At 42.3% G+C, this 24,592-nt stretch overlaps 2 protein-coding genes across 4 annotated transcripts in view; one reads left to right on the plus strand and one right to left on the minus strand.

Moving 5' to 3' along the window:
* LOC126859341 (autophagy-related protein 16-1) overlaps positions 1-24,592 on the minus strand; it is a 382,369-nt gene that overhangs the window by 90,764 nt on the left and 267,013 nt on the right. The gene's annotated exons all lie outside the window — the stretch shown is intronic.
* The window catches only part of LOC126859335 (uncharacterized), a 164,164-nt gene that overhangs the window by 30,289 nt on the left and 109,283 nt on the right, over positions 1-24,592 (plus strand). Inside the window, exon 2 of the mRNA XM_050610471.1 lies at positions 11,621-11,676. The gene's annotated coding sequence lies outside the window, so the exon portion shown is untranslated. The remainder of the gene's footprint in view (positions 1-11,620; positions 11,677-24,592) is intronic.

Raw genomic sequence — 24,592 nt, forward strand, 5'->3', positions numbered from 1 at the left:
AAAGCTTCACGTTATTGCTACAGAATATGGAATATACGAGCTTTCAGTCTGTCTGTCTGTCTGTAAAGTTCCGGATCGAAAATTCTTTTGTCGTCGAGAGCGAGCGAATAAAGCGTGTCGGGGGAGGAGAAGGAGGGGAAGGAGGAGGAGAAAGGGAAGATCGATTTTACCGAAGAAACATCGGTAGTATATGCGGCAAAGGTTTTCCTCTTATATGCCACCAATACACTCGCTTCTACGCGCATGTACGCGGAAGTACGTAGGATGTACCCCGGCGTACCCCCGTTACGACGTCGCGAAAACAGAAGAGGCGAGTACGATCGGCGATCACAATACTTTCTCGATGCTCTTGAGATTTATATTTATGGTTAAGGGGAGGGGGAGGAGGGAAAAGATGGAACGACGAGAGCGAGTGGATAGCTCGGGGACTCGGCGAACGGAGAAAAAGGGACGAAACGAGAGCAATACGTTCAAGTTGTTCTCCGCGCAACTTCTCCTTCTCTCCGGCTCGTATTCTTCACCTTGTCGCGCGTTCTCGCACGCGCGTGCAAGCACACACTTTGTCACGGTCGCGGGTCCCGGCAAGCGGAAGAGATGGGCAAAGGAAACAAAGAAAGCCGGCGAAGATCATTATTAAGGAGTAATGAATAATACCGGAAAGAGATTGAAAGCGTGTAAGAGAGTACGACCTCGGCCGGGTATAATTCTCGGCGATGGCGTCATTAACTCTGCGCGTTGCGGGTAGATGGAAAACGGTGGGATACATGGCGAGGATAGATGGTAAGGTGTACGCGATGCTCCTTTGCGGAAGGCTAAACGCGAGTTGTTACGTGTCGTAATGTTACGTTGCAATAATGCCGGCATTATTTATTGATTTATACGAGCGCGCTCTGCGGCAGTTACCACGGTATCGCGCCTAAACGCGCCGTTATATTCGCGGAAAGACGGCAAAACATATGCGCGGGATTAATATTTTTATTCGACGCGTATATATCACGTTTCCCCCGTCGGCGCTCAACTTTTGTTAAATGTACAGACGCCCAACCTTCTCCTGGTTATACGAGTCGCGTGCATAAATCTGAATTAAATTTCAAACAATAATGTATATGATAAATGTATAAAGAAAAGTTGCCTCTAATATTTACGATTACTTAAACATTGATTTAAAATCGATTCTTTCTTGAAAAACTGAAGAGAGATGAGATGTTTATTTTTCTTCTTTTCGGAAAAATTATTCTTTTTTATTCGTATTCTCCCTTATACATTTCTCTCTCTCTCTCTCTCTCTCTCTCTCTCTCGCTTTATTAATATCGTAGTTTGCATGCTCTTGGTATCTTGGCTCTTCACAACGATTCCATCCGCTTCGTTCGCTGATAACATTTGCTCGTGAACTCTGCGCTAGTTAGTAATTTCTAGATATCCCATCCTGCAGAGTTCGCAACGTACATACCTCCTCCTTGGACTATGGAAGCTGCATCGCGGTCTGTAATGCCGGATTATCTATCGATTTATTTGGAGCAGAGAAGGAGGGTCGAGCACGTAGAGCGGGCGGTCGACGTAGTTTCGAAGTACGATGCACGAGTACGGGCACCTTGTCGCCTTGCATGCGAGATACGAAATTATCGCGACGATTCGGAACAGTTAGGTTCGTCTACCGGTCGGGAATGGCACACGCTGCAAAGAGGAGACAGAGGGACCGAGAGAAAGAAAAGTAAAGAAAACGGAACTGCTTCGCGGAGCAAATGTATGCGCACTCGCGGAGATAACGCGAACGCGAGGCAGATTTTCTCTCTCTTTCTCTCCTTCCACCTTCTTCCTTTTATACCGTCTTTCTCTCCTATTTTTCATTTTCTCTCTTATTCGCATTAACGTGCTGATGCCGGTCTCGAGCCGAGACTAGAGGTTAACTCTCGTGTCCATCTTCGGTCTATACGATGGATAATTCACCGTATACCTTAACCGTCCGGCATGCGCCGCGAAAGAAACTGCGCGGACGCAGCGTGCAAATCGTTTCAGAGAGATGAAGCATTGTCTGTTTGTGTCCCAGGACCATTTCCTCAGAGTGCTTCCTTCCCTGACACTGCAAACTTCGTGGGATCCTGTTTGCGTATGATCGCGGGAATCCCATTTGCAAACAGTAATGGGAAGGGATTGGGGCGGGCAGAGATGCGGAGAGGACAGGGAGGAAGCACTGTGGCTGACATTGATACGTCAAAAAATGTCATGGATTTCGTCAGTCGCGTGCCAACAAGAGCGCCGAGAATACTTTTACTTGCTCGAAAATATAGGATTTTTCCAGAAAGATTTCGTTCAGTAACAAGGAATTGTTTTTACATATAATAATAATAATAGAATTCTTCTCTGAGAAAATTTAATCCTAATATTCACAAATGCAAGGAGATATTTTTACAAAAAAACATTTCTCCCAGTCAGCACAGACAAAATTAAATTTCTCGGTGTATTAGTCGATATTTTTTTTTTTTCTAGACTATTGTAAATCGCAAATAATAATTTTATGATAAATGACGATAGAGGAATCCAGCCTACTATACTTCATTCCTGTCTATTGATCAGTCAGGATGTTTCAGAGATGTTCAATCTGTCGACTCGCTCAAGGCCAGGGGATAATAAATCGTGTAAGACGCGCCGAGCGGTGAGTCGTGGAGGGATTAATCACGGGCGCATAAACGACCGAGAGACTTTAATTCCGTTCCACCACGTTGAATTTGATTAGCGCGCGGCGATAAAGAGCTCGTGACTGCTGCCTGTCGCGCCGTTGAACAAGGGACTCGCGCTCGCGCGCTGCACTTCTTCCTCTTGAAAGATTATAACAAAGACTACAACAAAGAGGCCGGGGACACGTTCCGGCTTTGTCCCGAGAGACAAATCAGAACGGCGTAATGAGACTGAAGGGGAGAAGGAGGAACGAAGAGGGTGTCGCGAACAACGGTAGGACGTTCTCGTCGTGTAGAATAAGTGTAGTGGCCATATCATCACCGCGGCTCTGACATTCTCATTCGTGACGAATGGACGCAACAAGGTAAACGGTTAAGCGAGCCACGCTCGAGGAATCTGGCTGCGGAAAAGTGCTTCTTTCTCCACACATTTCCCACGTTTTCGATGCACGGCTGCTTTGGAGCACGCGTTTGTCCATACAAAGACCTGCCCCGCCTCCTTTCTCCCTCGGTATTCCCCGCTATAATTCTACGTCCATTATACCTCTCTTCCGTGTTATCTTTCCCATTTTACCTCGCCCGTTTCACAGTTGATTCCGTATAAAAGTCAATATTTGCTCACACACGTTGTTCGAGAATACCGCCCGATTTTGCGCACGAAAACTTGCCAGATTGGCCTTTATTTGTAAATGCACGAGCTTTGTGTCGAATTTCTATCCATGCCATTCTACCATATCAAGAGTTAAATTCAAAAATAAATATTTGTTTAACATTCGTATGTTAAATATCAGAAATATTAATCAATATTAATTGCTTAAGAAAAATAAATAAATTCTAGTTTATTTCATATTCATAGGCTATTCCTTCTAATTTTTTATCTTTAGCTTAATATTTTCAAAAAGATGTTATTATACCTCTTTTTCCGCACTGAATGCAACATGTATATCGTTGAACAGTAACGAATAAAGGCACGTATAAAAATACATGATAAGAACTGCATTTAGAAAACGGGACAGCTCATCTCATTCGTGACTCTCATTAAACGACGAACGTAACTGATTTGTTGATCAGCACGACATAAAGATAGCAAAGAACATAGGCGAATATCGTCTTATCGATCGCTCGTTATTGTACGAAAGAAGAATAAAATCGATTTATTGTTATTTAAAGACCACCCCGACACGATCTCGTATGCCAGAGCTATAGAAGAGAGAGCTGTATCTCTTGGCATCTTGAGCCTGGCATTCTTGGATAAGACCCGCATTAAATCTCGTCCGCGGATTCGTCCGGTCGCCATTCTTGCTCCTAATACCCGATCCCGTAGCCCGTAGTCCCGTAGAAGGTCCGCGACCTACCGTCGGCCGCCCGCGATCCACAGAAAATCATGATAATTATTACGTTAGAGCTAACTGCGCTCTTCCTATCGTTGGTAGGTTGGACCTTATACGGTGTCCGCGCGCGATCGCGATACCACGGTCACTGTAACATTCGATGAACGCGTGATAGGGCGAGACGGGATGGTCAGAGATATGTAATGTATCGTGATATAATATATATATATATATATAAAACGCGCCCGCGCGCAATGACGAAGACGACGGCTAGGCCATACCGTACGATCGATTTGAGCGCTATGCGCACCGGAGTAACGGACTGCAATGGACTGATAATTATTTCGATGCCAGGGGTTCATCGTGTATAATTGAGAACGTGAGTAAACACTTAAATGACTTTAATTCAATTTTCTACCTGTACATCCGCTGTATATTATCACGTGGCAAAGGTCTCGCTGGCAATACTCTCGACGGCGGTTGTACACATAGCACGTGCTAAAAGACCGTTGATTTTAATCTCGGACGCAAATCAAGTATACATATATATAATGCAATATTGCGTGAATAGATTTAATTGGTCGGTGTATAATATAATCGCGCCGAAATTATAATGTGCGTACGATAACATTCTGAGAAGCGATTAAAATAATTGAGGAGTAAAAGTAGATAAAGATACCACGCATGGCTTTCTACTGTCTTTTCTTATATTAATCGATGATAACGTGTGTTAGAGAGATTTTATTAAACATATTCAATCTTATCGCTTTCAACATCTTCATGCACCGATCGCCGAGTCGTTGTTGTAGAGCCGAGCGTTATTACGAGTTAGGAACATCTCCAGAAGGAAATAAACGCGCACGTTTTGCCCGCGTCTATTGTGCACATGGCTTTGAATGAAAGGAACTTAGGACCCTTTGTCTCGATAACGACAGGGCTCGCGCGAGGATATCCACATCGTTTGCAAGCGGACCCGCATAATTGCAGTTGCAATTCACCTCTGTTGTGTACATTCAAGTCGGGTCACAGACGACGACGACGACGCGCGGATGTGGACTAAGAGGTGGCAGGCGACAACGTACAGATACGGCGCAACGGTATAGATACCGAGGTTAATGGCAGAGGAAATTGGAGGCTGGACATACCGGTGTGCGGTGCCGCGCTTCTCTTCTCCGTGAGAGAATCACCTCCACCACGTATATCGTTCGATACTAATTGGTTCTACGTTACGGCTGACATATTAAGGAAATTAAAGTTCTCGAGATACCGGCGTGAGTTTTCCTGTTTGCCTACTTTCTCGCCAATACTTCCCCCCATCGATCGTTATGTGTTTATTTTCCTTGTCGCTCGTCGCTTTCAAAGATTATACATCCGCTTTTTTCCCCTTGAAATATTTCATATAAGAGCATGCAGTTTCGCGAATGATTCCTGCATCCTTTCGATGGATGCCAATATGCAATTGCGACTTGTGAATTAATCTCACGCAGAGGTTTATCGCTTGGGTAACTTCTTTCGATGTATACAAGAGGCGGCTTGTCATGGCGAGAATATTCTCGTGGCTCTCCGCGTTATGCTAAAAGTAACGACTAGACTCTACCATAGAGATAGTTCCAATCTGGAGGGTACCGTTAAACGCTATACGACGTTTACCGGCAGCGGCGTACTGCGCCATAAACAAAACAACGAGTTAGCTCCTTTTGCTGCCTGCCCCGGCAGTCTTGTATCTGTGACAAGAAAGTGGGACACGTGAAATATGCGTCTGGTTACGGCAGGCGCCAAAATAATACGTAACGCCTCGCATGGTACACTCGCTCCTGCAGACGGGAATGCATTCGCCGCCGTAAATGCAACGTGTACATAAGCCCCGCGACCGATATAAACAGAATCGAATATATAAATGAGTCGTTTGCGATGCACGCAGGACGGTTTTTCATGACCGTTATTCATTTTTTCTCTGCATGCGTGTCACGAGACATACATTCTTAAGTTGAAAAAAGATAATTATGTCGGATTAATAATAAAATCTATGATATTTTATTGTTGAAATGATTTTCGTGTGAACGCTACATTACAATTATATGACGCAAAGATATCATTTTAATCATTAGTTTAAGGTATGAAGATATTACATTTCACTAACTCAAATCAAAATAATCGACGAGATTGCAGTGCAAAATCTCTTCTCGCGCACACCTCACTATATCAAGTCGCGTACATCTATTTATATTAGTACGCACATGCGATGCATGGTCATATTTCTATTTCGCGTTTCGCGTATAAGTGTAACGGAATGATTTCGGATAACTCGCGCTTCTCTGTACAACTGCACGTACAAACGTTAATCGCTCGTTTTTTTCCGATCCGCATTTCTTTTTATTTCTATATATATATAATCCTTTTCTTCTTCCCACCCGGTACGTGCCATCAGCCGGAAATTTATGTAGGCTACTTATATAAGCTCAGGTTGGTTTCTGGGTAGGTCAATGAATAGGGCTATTGCTTACACACCACACTCTGCATACCAACTCCGACCGCGTTCTTTACGACGTGCGGTTTGTGGTTAATTAATATTTTTGCTGCGTGGTCACTATACGGCCGGCCGTTACATTAATATCATTTAGGTCTGTAGATCACAAATACTTTGGTCTAATAGCCGTGATATATGAACCGGAATGCTGGTTTACCTTGTATGCGTGCATGATTCCGCTTAGCTATTATATATTTTATTATTATTGCATTCAGAGGGGGGGGGGACGTAAATTTTCTGTTCGTAAAGTGTGATATATATCCGATTGTATTTCATGTTAATGAATATTACCTCAATATATTACGCAATCTTAATTGAAACTTATTATTACACACAAGATTACACATAAATCTAAATTAGAGAGAAATATGTTATTAAACTCTATATGTTTTATTTGTAGTATTACATATAATAATCTCTTAAATTCTTCTTTTAAAATTTTAAAATTTTATGTAAATGCAGGCATATTAATTATATTGTTGTAACTTAAAATGTCTCATTTTGAAATCAATTATATTATACGTGCCTATAATAACGCAACACTAAGCAATGGGACATTGGAGATAGCCCAAGGAAATGCTTACGATCGTTGGAATTCTACACGTGTCTGCGCATTTTTGTAAATGCCATGGAATTTGGCGGAATCGTACGTCGCGGAAATGGCCATGGTTATGTCCGGTCCACGAGGCCACCGGTTCGATTGCGGCAAAATCAAGATTCGGACGATAAAACGTGAGGGAATTCAGGTGAATATTCGACAAGAACGTGATTTCCGGATGGAGCTAGGGCAAACGATTGCACGTAACTCATTCTATCGTCGCAGCAGGTGCATATTATTCACGTTTCAACCGAGTAGATCTAGCGTGAATTTATAAAATCCTTTGTATGGATATTTTACATGATCCACGATCCTTTACAGAAATTTTTGCGCAAGCGTTCGCCTTATGATTGATCTGAAAATGATCAGCTGGAAGAAAGAAGAGAAAGAGCATAAAACACACTATAGCAAATATTTCGCTTCAAAATTTCTCATGGGGGCATTTGAAATGTGGGATTGCTGTGTCTTTTTAAAAATCTTCCTCTATCGTTTTAATATTCTCTCGTTACTCTCCCGGATATCGCGGCTTACCCTTAATCGTGTTAAACAGACGACAACGTTGGAGATTTTTTGACGATCAATGTATAATCGTTAAAGCGTTTGTACTCGTTAATGGCTGATCAAGGAAAAAAATGAGACACATTTCGATCTCTTGCAGACTAGTTTAATCCGAACAAAGTAATCTGCCTCTCGGTATTAAATGCCGCGCTTGTCTATCTCTGTTCTCCCGCTTGAGAATTTAATCAAAAGTCCCGCGACGTAATTTTGCGCTTGTACGTGAAGCAGATTCAGTTTTACTCAGAGACATGTTACCAAGATGTTCTACTAATTTTACGGTCAACCGCCGATGTATACTTGCTTTGACAGTATCGAGTTCTCGGTGGGAACAAAGCATCTACTCAGTGCACTTCGACCAATAACCGTGGCTAGGTAAGGTGCTTCCCAGGAATCACATGACATTAATTATCTACAAACTACTTGCAAACTGTGACGGCACAAAACGCAGCATATCTGCGCGCGCTTCGCACGATCAATTTGCACCGAAATTCCGCGCACGTTGCAGTTTGCATGAAAAGATCGTTCGTAATCCGAGCGAGCGAATTAAAACGGTAAAGCACCGGTAAACAGCCATGTAATTACGAGTGCGCATAACCGGAGGACTCTAATCAACGTGCTAATAAGCGATCGCCGGACGTTACGTGCGATTTTTAACGCGAGTAAAATAACAAAGTGGTATTATCTCTATTAGCTGGAAAATCTAATTAAAAGAGAATCGCGCGGGAAAAGAGCCCACGGATAATCGCCACCCATGATTATCACGTGCGAAATCACATTTACGGGTCTTATAATGTTATATTTCACAGTTTCCCTTCCCGCCGCGTCTCTCTCTCTCTCTCTTAGCCAACCAATGGATACATATATACATCAACACGTATGTATGCATTGTGTCACGTTCTACTCTATGTATTATATATATATATATATATATATATATATATATATATATATATTTATATTTATAGTATGTATGTATATATGTATGAAATCTTGGGCCATCTAACAATGCGCTTGTCGCACGTGCGCTCCTTTAATTTACTCGCGCCGCCCGTGAGTCTCCGCAGCAATAGACCGTATCGAAGAGAAGAGCGGGGCTAAAACTCCTTCCGCCTGCTTGCTCGTCGATACCAAGGGCCACCGCACACGGCCATCCGTCGAATATACGAGCCACTTACGAGCGGCACAACCTCCCGTATGCGCATTCCTGCCCTTCGCGCGCGCAAAGGGGAAGAGATACAGGCTCCGGTGTTCTTTAATATGCGACAGACAAGCTGACCTCGCCCTTTTCGTGGCGGTACTTGTTTCAGACTATTATATCCAAGTACCTAGAGAAAGAGAGGAGAGAGAGAGCGAGAAAGAGGAAGGGCTCTCTGTACGTGGCTACCTATCTACTCTCCGCGCTTACTCCCAGAGAATTTATAATAACCGCGCGCTTCTCTCGATGGAGTTACCGCGGAAGCGTGCCATACCGTTCGTCGCGCACGACCACGCCGCGCCACGTTGTACCTTATACGACACGACGAGATAGGGTCGTGTACAACGGCCGTATAATAGATCGAAAGGAACGAGAGGCTGACAGTCAAGTCCCGTCTTCAATATCCATCCTTCTCACCTCCCCCTCCCCCCATCTCTCTTTGTTGCTTTTCTTCTTCGAGCAATGTGCCAATCTAGCGTCACATGATGGCCAGATAAAGGAGGTCAAGCGGAAGACGTTTGTACATCTGTTTTACGAGCGTGAAATAATAACTTCAATTAGTTAATTAATAACTGAGGTGAGGTGTGCAAGGTGTCGCAAGGCAGCGTCTGGCGGCTCGTACGCATAATCGGATGCATCTTTTCTTTATGCACGTTAAACCTTATGCACGGTAAAATCGCTAATAACAAATTCCGCGCGATCGTGACAATGAAGGCAAACGGTTACGTCGAACCGTCGCTAATTTATGTAGCATGCCGTTGGAAACATCGAATGGCGCGCGACCAAGTAAAAAGTTTAACGATATTGCGAGAAGTCGCCGCGAGAAGACGCGATAACTTCAACGACACTAACGTCGAAGAAGAATAAAGACACCGGAAGAAAGGACGCTTGAACGACGATGATGTCGTATCGACCAATCACTCGTTGATACGATCGTGATAGATTTTATATCCTCCGCTGTCGTTTGGACGTTTAAGCGACCTCTCCTTCCGAGCATACGTCACTCGGCAAATGGCAGCGCGCCAAGCGTCTCGCTGCATTTCATGCTATAAAATATGGCCTGTCTGTAATGTCTCTCTTACTCTACGTCCGTCACCTTCTCCTTCGGTCGTTTCCTTCGCTCTCATCTTACCTTAGTCCGCCAACGGTGTAACCATTGCGGCTGCTCGACGACTCGCTGAATTGTCAGAAAGGTTCGTCGAGTAGCAATTGGATGTAGTTACGCATCGGATGACAATGTACGCCCGATGTGCAGAGAGAAGAGTCTATCTCTTGAAGCATCTTCATCCTCGCACCTGATTCTCGCGGGGGAAGCTGGATTCGTTTTCCCTCGGAAAGCATTGTCCGCAAAATGTACGCGGTCAGCAATCGGCTGAAACTACTTGCGAATCTGACCGCATCGCGCCGCTGCATTTCTGCGTCCTTCACTATGGCCGTGTACGTGCACCGCTCGCGTAGTAAAGTCGAAACGAGAATGAGAGAGAGTCGTTCGGTGGCCCCGATGCGATTTCATTGACATTTCAAGATATCTGCTCGTCGCTTCGATTTGCTCCGTGAAATTCAAAGAATCGTATAGCAGGTAGTTGCCAAGGGTCAATCCGGACAGGATAGCTACGATCAACATGCACAACTCGTCCAGTAAGAAAAGTTGAAAATTTAGAAATAGAAAAGAAATATTCTTTAATGTGTAAATGGAAAATTCTACGAGAAATTTTCCATAATGCGATTTACAGAATATCTGGCATTCTTGACGTTACTCCATTGAAATTTGAATTGAATTTCTGAAGATCGCGTAACTCGCATTTTCTCGCTAAATTATCGGTATACTTGTATATCGACCGCGAACTAATTCATTCTCCCGCCAATATTCCTTCGCGATTATTTCATCGTTTACTGTTCAACTGTTCTCTCTCTCTCTCTCTCCCTCCCTCCCTCTCCCTCCCTCTCCCTCTCGCTAGAAATAATACCGCGCGTGTTTTCCGTACGAGCGAGCGCGCTCACGTTGTTCGCGGCCTACCCCGATTTAACAATCCACCCTCGTGCGCGTTGTTAACCCGACCACGCGTGCCCCGCCATTTCTTCCATTACCGACTCACGGGACAGAAATTTATTCGTCTCCGTACCTTCCTCTCTCATGGGTCCGTTACCACTACGTACTCGGAATATAAGGAGTAGCGCACACTCGCGCTATTCCTTACGTTAGCTGGTGAGAGAGAAAGAACTGGAATTAATATTTCTCTCTGCAGTCGCACACCTTACTCCCGGCACACCTTACTCTCCGCCGCTCGTTTTCTAAGGCGGATTCCCGGAGAAACTGTGAAAAGAATTTAAATTCGGTATCCCGCGCGTTCGCACGACTAGGGTATGGGTGTGAGAAGACTATATGTCATATTACAAAGTTCACCAGCGGGGTGGCGCACCGCGACGTCACTTATTCCTTACTTTGATAAGGCGAAATTTGAATTTTTACGCGTTCGCCGCTGGAATATTTCCAAATGCAAACGCTCGGATATATCGTGTGAGGAGAAAATGAAAATTTCTATATTCCAATCGAGTTTAAATCTTGCAACATTAGTCACCTTGATATGCACGCAACCATAAACGATCGTCCGATACTTGTTGTAAACACGAGATAAATGTTTAGAAAGTTTGCTGTGTTTGGTGTGTATAAAATGCAAAGTGAAACTTCTTTGCCGATATATATCTTCTAACGAAAAACTTGTTTTCTTGTTGCAGAGAGAGGACGTAGGAGCCTCAGCGAGGGTCGAACGTTACGTACAACAGCAACAGCGGTAAGTGATGCACAAGTATTTTTAATACCAAATATGTCGGCTAACTTTTCGCCTAAAGTAGATACGGAACACTTTCCATAGCGCGTAATGGCGCGACGGCGGGTTAATGAGAATCGTTCTAGGTAGTGCAGATAAGGTAACATTAGTCGAGTTCACCCGAGCAAGTTTACGACTGCTCTTTGTAATCCGGGATTTTACTCGATCCTAGATATTTTGGAAATTTATTACCAGTACGCCCAACGATCACCCCTCGATGAAATAAAGACGCTAAATCAAGATTTTCAATTCGATATACTACTTGATTTTTTTTAGATCGATATTTTTATATTATCATTAATAAAATCAAAAAAAGAACGTATATTCTCGCGTGTGAAAATGAGTACAGACGTTGCAAATTACGACTGATCGAAAAGAATTTCAGTCAGTCAAACCGACAATACTTGCTGAAAACGCGCGTGAAAGGAAGCAAGAGAGACAGTAGAAGTTCTATATTCTTCTTAGCGGTAAAATGCTTCGACACCCACCGCACAATTCTTTTCCATCGAGTGAATCTGTCACTAGCTATTTTCTCGTTCGATGGTTTGCTATTTCTCTCATGTATTGGCTGTCGCTAGGACACCGCGCAGTCCACGTTAAATTAATTCCACGTCATACGGTTTTTTTTTTCTTTTTTAATCGTAGCTTCGAAGAAGATTCGAATAATAATGCCTGAAACTCGCTCGCGTGCTTAACGGCCGTGTAAAATTATCGTGGCAACTATTGGTTAAAATAATGTAGCTGAAAATATTCGATTACGCGGAATATCCATTTATGGAATCGTGCTATACGTATAATCCAGCAGGCGTCTCGTTAGAGACTGCAAATTACCAATTCCTCGCGTATCTCCGTGCTGGGTCTAGGAATACGCTCGCGTCATACGCGCACGCTACATCTCGTGTACAGCTCTAGGTTTATAATTGAAACGCATAGATTACCTATTCCGCGCAGGCACTAGAATCAAGCCAATTGACGCACAGAATGTGTTTATAACAGTGCTGCAGCCTTACACGAGACGTAAGTTAGTTCGGCATTGAAGCGAAGGAAATAGGTAACTCTATGGCGTCTTGGGACCAAACGCGCTCGCGAGATGCGTATCCATTCACTATTCTTGGATATTGGATGGAACGTACGCGCGCATTTTTCCTTGGCTGTGAAAGATATAATATATCTAGAAGGAATATAAAAAGAAATGTGTAGTACTGACAAAAATTCACATAGGATACTTGAAAGAGTGAGAAAGATAAAAGAAGAGAGAAATGTATGACAAGAATACCACAGTAATATCTTCTTATCAAAGTTGAAAAGACAATTCTATCTTGCAAGAATCCTAGACGATATACTTAGCAATTTGTTTAATATCGATAAAAAAGAGTTATCGCCACGACAAATGATGGGGGTAAACTTGAGATATATTATTTATTCGTATCTATAACTATCCCGAGTATTCGATCCATCGTTGCGGAACGTCGAATACCGGTTTGGAGGTGTCGTTCGAAACGGTTATATGTTCGATGTTACAGACGATTTCTCATACCACCGCGTCACATCTGTCTTCCTTCTATCTCGCAACGGTGCGAGGAGATCGGTAGATCGCGCGCCGGCGGCGAGTCTGAACAAACGTTGGAATTCGATCTTATATTTGCGTCTCGCGATAGAGGGTTGCGATCCTGAGAAAGGAAAACGCTCGGTGGGAGCGCGAATGATGTAGTAAGTATATAGATAGGCAGATAGGAAGAAAGGAAGAAGAAAGAGAGAGAGAGAGAGAGAGAGATCTCGCGTTGACGATTCTCCCCCGTCTTTGTTCGGCTACCGCGAGATACTCGAGTGCCAGTGTAACGCGGTAGGACGGTACGTAATTAACGCCTCGTGTAGATGCTATCGCTGTATCGTGGACGATACGCGAGGGGAGTCCGCGTGACGATCGTTGATGTACGGTCTTGCTGCTGCAATGGAATATTATTATCGGCCAGCATGGAGAGAGGCTCGTCGTGGTTGGGGTTATACTCGATGCTGGTTGTTGTGGGTCGACGCGACGACGGTCCATGACGACGCGCTCGTTTGCCCGCGTATAACTGTCCGGCGCCGTTTCGTAATCGGCGAGTTATGCGTCCATGCATCGGAACGATGGATGCAACGAGAGATATTTCTCGCTAAGTTGCGCGCGAAAGATGTACCGGTTTATCTCGGTGCTTTTACGGCCCGCGCTAACCGCGAGCGAAACATGTGAAATTACCGTGCGGAATAAAAGAAGAAACGTGCGAGAGGTTTATATGCGCTTTTAACGCGGATAATGTGCGTTTTAGAGCGTGAGAAGTGTTTGTGGGCGCGTTTCGTAACAAGTCAACGATACAGTTGTCTGCGTTTACTGACTATTTAAAATACGATGGAGCAAATACAACCTTAGATGCAGATTATCAGTAAAGTAAGAGTAATAGAGTCTTACAATGAATCTCATACGAAATTGATAGAGACGTTTGAATAGAAAGATATATGGTATATTATTTATATTTATCAAATAGATAATTGATAATTTATACAAATATTAACTTATGAAAGTTTAATTATAAAAAATATAATATAAAAATTATACACATACAATCAATATTTTTCTATAAAAATTATGTACAAAAATAAAATCATAAAAAAGTTTTCTTAATAAAGTTTGCATTATCAAAATTTAATATCATATTAGAAATTTACAGCGTAATTTTTTCTTCCTAAACAATACAAATACAAACTGCAATATTTATTGTTCGAGTTTTTCACAGTTCTCTACGATATCAAGATAATTTTCAAGTTATACTTTTGGACGTACTTTGGAAACTTACTTTTATTATTGGATTTTTTTTTTAAGACAGAAATAAAAAAAAAAATTCAATATACAGCATCGAAAGTTTGTTTTTGTAACTTTAATGTTTTATCACGTTGGGCTAATTCGAGAGTCAGGGTGTATGTTCGGTCCCCTTAATGAAACATGGAAACTCGATTACGTCCGCGCCGCAGTGATAAAACAGTTTAACGAGCGACTCGGGAACTTTATTGAAGATAATCGGCATAAAGGATTTGGTGTCGGCCGATCGTATTTACTTGGATGCCGCGGACACCCGACGATGCGCAAAGACAATGGCCGGAACGACGAAAGGAACGAGAGAACCGACGAAAGGAGGCGGGTATGGCGATTGCAAAGAGCCATTGTGTGCGAAACTCGCTGTCGAACTTTGTTGTGACTTTCTAAAAAGTCGTAAAAGACACCCGGCGGAAAGGTAATGCATCCACAGCTGACGGGACGTCCTTTCAGCGTTTCGTTCTCCTCCGCCTTCCCTGTACCGAATTGACTTCGAGGGCGTTTTTCCACGCTTGTTTGCACGATGATGTGTGACGCGTGTCTTTACCGTTCGCTCTTCCGTCCCGTATCCTGTCAAGCAGCGAGAGCTTGCCGCTACTCTTTCATTTTTCTATGCGCTTCGTGTTTTCATTCTATCACTATCTCTCATATACAGATAGATGCAATAAAAATGTGTATCTTTTTGCGCGATGATAATTATATCGAAAAAGTTTATCGGATCTCATGTTCGTTTATTTCGTTCGTTCAATTACTCGAGATTTCATCTTTTTCTAAAGAGATTTGCTAATAGCATTATTGTATAAAAGAATTGAGAATGCTTACAGATTTATTACAGAAAGAAGATATATTACAAGTTTAAATGCTTTGTCTCATCTTGTAATACACTAATATTTGATAAATTTTTTAACGGACAACTTTATTACTAAAATAAAATATGATATGTCTTAATTACGTTAATAAAATAAGATATGCGTGATGAGAGATGGGAGAGATATAATTTCATAATATTTTACGAACAAGCTCTTCATTACACTGTTCATTTTCGCGACGATCTTTCTTTCGGTTAAGATCATAATCCATCGCACAAGTGTGGAAAATTGCCCTCGGTATGGTTAGACATCATTTAATAAAGCGCATAAAAAGGAAAGAAGGGAGAAAGTAACGTGCAAAGTACAAAATAATGGCGAGGCGGCAGGATATACGCGATTAAATATAGAGGTGGTGCATATCGAGGAAAATCGAGGAGGGGATGAGGGAAAGGAAGAGCGAGGCACGAGCGTTCCTTTCAAAGTGAAAATTGAGTCGCGATTATGTATTTTACGGTTCCGACAATTTTCGAGAAATATTACCCGACGCCGAGGTATAACAGCGAGATCGTAAAATCAGCATATTCCCATAGGATTTCGGTATTACGAATTTTTCTCTTCGGGAAAAGAAAGCAGCGCCGATGTAGAACGAGGATATTCAAGGGCGAAGTTTATCAAGAGCAAGTTTACGCGCTCGACCGAACGAATGAATCTTCCTTTCATCTGTATTCCGATCTTCCAACGTGGTAAACGTACCGACGTGATTACCCTGACGAAACCACGAGAAGTACGTCGATCTGAGCGACTGTGATACAATCAACAGTTAACCATCTTGCGAATTATGGCTCGGCCATTCTCGACGGATGACGACTGATTATACGGGGATGAAGGAAAAGCTTTGCTTTTAAGGAATCATTTCGCCAACACGATCGTTCTCGTCATGATTCTCCTTACGAGACGCGGAAATGCTTTCCACTTGATTTAGAATCTACTAAATGTTTCTTTTTAAAGGTAGGTTTGTAGGGGGAAACGTATCTCTCTCTCTCTCTCTCTCTCTCTCTTTATATCTAACTAGCTACGACAAACGTATCTTGTCGCATAGATTTTTCATCATGGTGCCTCTTTCTTTCTCTCAACGTGATCAGTTTACACATCGTATACATAGTTTACGATAATCATGCCCTCCGTACACTATGTTACACATTTGTGCTTGTTGCATTGCTTGTACGCGCTCGCACATCCGGGGGAACCCCGTACTCCCCATTCAAAGCAGGTTCCCTATCCACGCCGTAACTCATATAACGGTTCGCTCAGAAATTGTGGCATATCGAAAGCGCGAGAATTGCATCGACGGCACCGTGAAATTACACCGTGTATCGACAGTACCGGCGGGCTCTCGAGTCGCGTCTCGCGTTGCTGCCGGCACTTTAAGCACGCAGGAAATATGGCAAAACAATCGTTAATATAATCAGTACGTAACTATGCTGAAGCTCTCAAAGTTCGATTTATGCACGCCATTCGGGAAAATAATCAGGACAACTACGATGTAGCTATTAAATGTTTAATCAAACTCGTGTCAGCGTCGCGATAAAAATATAATGGATATCTTAAAATATATCATGTAATAGTCTCAAATAAATAATTGAATAATAATTTCAATGGAAAATAAAACCAACAAAGTAATATAAGTTTTAGCATTACGAAAAAATTGTAATTACAACGTATTGTTTACAAACAACAAAATTAAATTTTTCATGTAGGAATAGAATGCGCAAGATAAGTTAGATAATTAAATAGAAATAATATTATAGTAAAGTAAAAAAATGCAAGCAAACATTTGTTTTAAAATTTCATCTTTTATTAAATCCTGCATGAGCCTAGATCTTGGTTTTTGTATTTATCTAAAGGGTCTTGTTATGCACGTGTAATCGTTATCATTTAACGCAAATAACAACGAAGAAATATAGCTGATTTGCCTTGGGCGTATGTCAACCAATTAGACTATGCTATCATATATATTCATCGAAGTTAGATTGCAAACGTGTTTCATATATATATATATATATATATATATATATATACAAGACAGTTTTATTTTATACAATACTAATCACGTATCCATATCAAATATCTATTTCGCCGGCAGATAAGGAACAATTTTTAGTTGTTATCAACAGTCTATATTGTTACATAAGGAATGTGATGCGTGGTTATTTTCTCCATTTATTACATTATGTCGATTGATTTAATGTACGCTCAAATAACTAAATCTACAGACTCAACCTCATTAGTTGTGTAATTTATGTTATTGCTTTCGACCTTTTTTCCTAGTTTTACTAACGGTTAGTCGTTCAAAGACTGTAGTTTCCAAAAGAGAAATCGTGTACTTTATTAAAGAAAGAGAAGTGATAAAAGAAGCAAAATATATAATTTTGTTTATTAAATTTTCGTCTAAACGATCATAAAAATAAACAATCATCAAAATTGAAAAGATACTTATATAGCGTAATTATAAGAATTACCGATGACAAAGCGCTAATAGATTTTCTCGAGATATCATTAAATAATATCGAAAAGTATTTATATATAAGACGTGTTCATATATGTGAGTCTTTTATATTGTGACGAAGAGGATAATACACGAGATAAATCTCAGTGAAGTACATAAAAAATGCTATTCTTGAAGAATGAACAAGTATAAAGAGAAGATAGTTCCTGTAGATTCTGGGGACAGGAAGGGCACACCCGTCTCTCTATCTTCTGTTCCTTATCTTATTCCTTTTGCCCTTTACTCTACTCAAGAAACGGCCACATCGAGTAGTAAAAGAACCTTTTCAACAAAGGGACGGGAGATTAATCCTGGATTCGAACGGATAAAAGGAAACGACAGGCACAGTAATCGCGCGTTATGTCCTTCTACGTTTTGTTATTATTACGCACACTACCACGTTCGCTAAATCAACTCGTAGACGCGTAGCGTAATTTTCAAGTAATACGGGATAAGCGCGCGACATAAAGCTTATTTTTTTAATAAAAAGATTCATCAAACAAGAAAATTTCTTTTTCCTCGAGCTTCTCTTTCCCACGCATTATTTCTCACAGTCGTCTTCTTATCCGATAATTTAAAAATCGATGCAAAAGGAGAGCAATTTGCAAGATGCGATGTAAAATCTCCCTCCCTCCTCCCCCAAATTCTCCGGACAGTTTAATTAACCAACGCGATCCTTCTTCTGCTGCCTATATACGAAATTCTTCGCCAAATTGGACCTTCCCTCTTGATTGTTACTCAAGTTGACACGAACCATGTGATTATCCCCCCCCCACTCTTCCTCCTCCTCCCCACTCCTCTCTCTCCCTTCCATCAGCCCCGTCGTCCATCTATCCTGCCTCCGTTAAGTTTGCACAGGTATTCGATCTTCCGAGATCGGAATAAGAGGATCGAGGGCGAAGGTAGCTAAGGGGGAAGAACGCGGGGTTTGTAGAAACAAGCGCCAGAGGTACGAAGTGGTTCTCGACGGAGGCGAGAAGAAGCGCAGTATCGAAGGGGAGACAACGAAGAGGGAAAAGGAGGGGGAGAGGGCGCCCGCATTCCTTCACGCTTATTGGTTTCATCAGATTGCTTTGCTTCTATTAGGTGGTGGTGTCTATACGGATACCACGTATCGCCGGCACGTTCTCTAATACCCCGGAGGAACACCAAACAAATGAAACGGCGTGTTCCGTCCTTCGTGCTCCTTACCACCCGTCCTCCGTATATATATCCACGATTGGTACCGCTCTATCTCTCTTTGCTACGTTCAGCCGGATCGTTCAATACGATTTGTGCAATATAGGGGCGAGAAACCGTATCTGCACACACATACACATATGGGTGCGTGCATCGACGTACCCAGACATACGAATTGTTTACAATGTTAGATTCTCAGTACACGTTCCGATAAGTTCGATGATCCACCGTTCAGAAGCTGCGCAACGTCGGATGCTCCTCGTTGATCATTTAATTTCATATCAGGGGGATAATCTCATCAGAGAATTTAAACGGGACATCCAGAAACAGTTAGGACAAGCGTCATGCAGCAAGAAATGAAGATAGATGATAAAACGTTTTGATTTGAGAACGGAAGGGGTTTCGCCACAGACCAATACTAACAAACCTTAAAATGCAATAAAAACTGCAATCCCATCGCGGAATTTCAATTGTGTGTACGAATGTCGAACGTCTGTATTTTCTTTATCGTTTGGACCATTTGACTCGGCTCCGTCTATCGCGAGATCGTGAGAGAAGTACTCTTTATTAAGAAAAAGGCGAGAGGGAAAAATCAGCAGTGTAAGCACAGGCGGGTGTATGCAATAGCAATTGGAAGCATACAGAGCCTTCTCCCCTTCCTTCTCACACACATACACATAACACACATGACACACTTAGATACACTCGTCTCGTTATCGATCATCATTCAATTTTTCGCGAGTAGCGCCGCGGAAAAAAGGTCGATAGTGAATGATAATTATAGTAAAATCGCCCGTTGTGTCGCACGCGCAGTTACTTGTCGGAATATTATAAGAAATATATATCCGGTTGTACTCGCGCCGACTCTTGCGTCATCGATGTCATCTGCTTGGAGACGCGAGAAACGAGTAGCCGCGTGTAGCAGCTACAATTATGACGTTATCTCTAATGACGACAAAACGATAATCGCGAATGAGAATAGCGCAGGCTAAGTGACGCGCGCCGTCGTTAGCGCGCACGAATCACGCGTGCCGAGACGCATCCGATTTGCCCTGCGGCGCGTACACGCATTCCTGCGTGTCGCGCCCGTTCGGAATGATGAAACGTGTCAAGGCGAGCGTTGCTCCCGGGGCCTTTTTTCCTTTTCCCGTTTTCGCCTCGAAGACGTTTTTGCTCGCGTCCAGTCGGCTCTTTAGTTCTTAGTCTTACGGCCATGTTGTCACTCTTAATTCGCGCGTGTTGCTACGTGTGATTGCACGTTTTACGCTAACGTTTTATTAGCACCGCGCGCGAGATTCGCGATGTGTCGCAAATCTCATGTCGTTTTTGAGCGATTCCATGGAGCGGCCTCCGTTTGTCTCTAACATAACGACGATAAAACGCGCGTCACGCGTTAGTCGGATTCGTTTAAGATTTCCTCGCGCTTTGTGTCGCCGCCTTTTTATCCTCGCAAGTGTCATTAATGCTGTTGAAGCTTAAATCAATCTAGTAATGATTTCGCTTGATTATATGTCGGCGTTACAAGATAATGGCACGTTGGTTTTTTAATTTCCGCAACTATTTCGTATACGTGCTGCGTATATTCTTTTCGCAACAACAAAATCGATTATGGAAATTACTATTAAATCAGTTTTATTAATTTGTCTTTAATGTTACAATTATTATTTAGAGTTTCATAGATTGTTTATCTAAATAGCAAATAATTTTTATAAATATTTATATAGTATTTAAATAGAAGATGGATCGTATATATCATATCTTGCTTTCGGAAAAAAATTCTTTTTTTCAAGAAAATACACGGAAAGATTTATTTTGTAAAAATTTAATATATATGTGAATGTTATTGTGAACACATAATTTTCTTAAGTACACTCTTCGCACTCTTCTTTCTTTTTCGATATTCTATTATCCATAACATTCATAAAGTTACATTCATAAAATTTTCTGTTTCCCATGCAGAACGTTTTATAATAAGCGTCTATGTGGTACTCATTATCAACCTAATCATGAAGGCAATGCAAGTAAACGACGTAACGAAACTATAGAGAAACTTTAACACCTTCGTGAAGTCACGTCTTGTTCAGAATTCAGGAATATGATAACGTACGTTGCCGCTTGTTGGCAGAAACCGCGAGCAGAATACTTAGCGATAGGATACAACGTCTAGTTAACGGTATAAAAACGCATGTGTGTATGTCTACATTTTCATCTTCCGCAACGGTGACCACTATGGAAACGTATGCGATATAAATTTACCGTGATATACCCTCGCTAATTGTGCTCTTACAATTTCTGTTTTACGATTCGTTCGAGTACATTACGCCTGTATTTACACATTTCCAAGAAGGGATAAGAGAAGAGGGAGAACGAGGAAGCTATTTTCAGAAGCGCGGTTACGAGCATGTATATGATGTCCCGTTCTTACGCGATGAACGTCGACGATGACTGTACGAACATGTTGAACACGTGAGCGTGAGCGGGCACGGCATTGTCCTTTCCACGGCCCTTCATCGGTCTTGTTATCGTGTAGCCACGGTTGTAATAAAGCGCGCGTTATTACCATATAATTATGAGTACAGTTGGGCCTATACAAGGCGAGGGACGTCGTGCTTTTCACCGACGGATATTCCGTGTGTTACATAACGAGATAAATATTTTCTCCTATAACGGAGATACATTAGACGCTCCGGAGGGAGGGAGGGAGGGAGGGGGGGGGCTACCACATCGACATAACGCTCGCGTTGCCGTTATTGCTTGTCGTTACGATCGTCCTATCCTCACACCTTCATCGTAAGTTTTCGCCGGCATGGTTCCCCGCTACGGTGACCGTAAAGGATATCGGAAGCGCGGAATTTCGATGCCAGAGGTAAAGACACGACGGCGAGTAGTGATAAGGAGGGAGGAGGGGAAAAATATCGAAACCTATATCGTTAATCAGGCAAAAATTTCTGCGGTTACGCTGGCACGAACGATGAGAGCAACTTTGGGCAAGAGCCAATCTGCCATTGAGGCGCGAATCCGCGGCCAACAGATCTAGGAACGAGCTGCGGTAACGTTTCTCGAGAACAGATGACAGATCAGAGATTCCTGTTTTTTTATACATCATATCTCCGATCTTTTACGCTTTAGATTATTTTTTTGTAAGTTCGATGTCTCTGTTTCCTCGACAAGATTGTGAAAAATTGTATTATCGTATTTTTTTTTTTTTTTTAAATCTTTGCGGTTTGTTAATTTTTTTCTACCATCCTTTTGCCCGTGCCCATAATTTTCTGCTTCGTGGCGGAGATGCTTCGCCGAAGCCGCAAAGGGTAACCTGTCCGGTCGCGGTGCGGCGTGGGTAATGCGATCGCGATTTTCCGCCTTCGATTAGACGGTTCTCTCGTGTCCCGAGCTACAAAGCGCGCTTCTTCTCGTGCACCATCTCCTCTCCTCGCATGTATCATCTGTCCGGAGGAGAGGGAAGGCAGAGGGGGAAGGATCCGCCAAGCCCTTCGGGAAGAAAGTGAAATACTTTACGATCTGTCTTGCGCCGGCTCTTCCGCGGACGATACGTCGTGACTGCTCTCGATAATGGGAATCCTCGCGGTGGGTGGAATATAATACCCGGCGGAGCGTGGGGCGACGAGGGAGGGGAGAGGGAGGGAAAGGAACGAGAAGGTAACGGGAGCGAAAATAGCAAAGACGAAGGGAGATGGGACCGAGGGACTCTCCTACGAGTCCCGTTATTTCCTAGAGGTTCTTATTTACCTTGCATCCCTTCGCTCGTTCAATTTCCACCGCAGATGCCGTATATTTTTGGGCGCGGAGCTCGATACCGACCTATCCACTTCGTGATCGAGTGATCGAGCTCTACGGTGAGCCGTCGTTGGTGCGCGACACTACTGCGAATAGTTCTTGGCTTCATATAAGCATGTGCGACGTACAGCTGTTTCCGATAGATGCGCTCGATGCGGTGGATGAAAAATTGACAAAAAGATTCGGAAAAAACTGGTTTATATCACCGGTTATTTCGGTAAAAAAAATTTTCCATGAAAAATTTTTACACGCGTTTTTTATTTTTTTTTTACTACAGCAACTACGTTGATATATATAGCAATATAATTTTATCCATTCTAATTATCACTATATCAATATATTTTTAATATCTTAAATCATTCTTTTCACTCTCTTGCACAAGAAACTTTTCTCATCTACTTTTTCGAATATAAAATATTTGCATTGCGCGATTAATGGCAGCTATATTCATGTACATGAAAAGTCCCTGTCATGAGCATGCACGAAGAAAATTGATCGTCAACCTGAAGTTTAAAGTGTATGTCAAAGTACGTATCGTGTCAAGATTAATAATAGAGGATGATTAAATTTTAAAGATGTGGGAAAGACATGCACAGATATCGGCGGTAGATTCCTTGAATGTTGAAGTTTGATTGAGGGCTGTTACATCAAATAATCAGTTCGGGAAGTAAAGCGGGTCCGCGTATTCACATAGCCGCAAGTGTGTGCGAGGATGCATCCAACGCATAAAGCAATTATGCCAAGAGAATTAGCGTGCACCGGAGAACTATGCCCCCGTAGGCTAGATTAGGCACGAGGTTACACTAGGTATACTCAAAACGCTCGCGATACGCATAACGTCGGAATCAGCTGTGCAGCGTCCGTCCCTTGTCAGAATAGCAAAGTAATTTTGCCATTTCGAAATAACCTCGGTGACCCGGATAGATGGGAAAGCTGGTGGAGTCGGCTTGGCTTGGCAAGAACCTTGGCTCCGCGTTGATTTGAAATGCCCATAAACCACCGCTCCGTGGCTCGAGAAACCTACACGGCAACTTCCGCCGATCCGCGAATATCCTGAATTTGCAAAGCTCGCCAGCTGCGCGCTAGTTACTAGCCGAATGTATACGATCCCCTATCTCTCCTCTTTCCGTCGCTCTCAATCCAGATATCATACGCGGCCAAATGCCGAATATTCAGATGAGGGTTCGGTCTCTTTGTATTCACTAGGTCGTTTAGTATACCAGCAATCGTAATGGGAATGGCATGACACACGCGACAATACGATACAATACACAAATATATTATAGATTATTATAGATCAAAATGTGTGCAAGTGAAATTATCATGCTATCGATATTTGATTTTTTTTAAATGTAATTAAAATATAAATCATAACAAAATTTATGATATAAATAATTGTTTTTTTTATGTGTAAATTGTGTCGTGTGATTTAATTATATTTTTCTTTTAAAATGTTGAATTCATATGCCTTCTGCTTCATCATTGTTGAATGACGATAAAAATCAAGTTTTACATTGTCCATCACGTTACTCTCGGATATCTAGGGAAGAAACTCGCGTCTAAGGGCGTTAAAGTTCATCTCCTTTATCCTCTATATTGAGCCGAGTATAAATTTCACTTCACTGCGAAATATCTGTTTTTAACGTAATCTGCGATGTGATAAATTGTGATGAATGCACTTTTTATGAGTCAAGACTTGCCCTC

Source organism: Cataglyphis hispanica, chromosome 3 (assembly GCF_021464435.1).
Source record: "Cataglyphis hispanica isolate Lineage 1 chromosome 3, ULB_Chis1_1.0, whole genome shotgun sequence".
Taxonomy (NCBI): Eukaryota; Metazoa; Arthropoda; class Insecta; order Hymenoptera; family Formicidae; genus Cataglyphis; species Cataglyphis hispanica.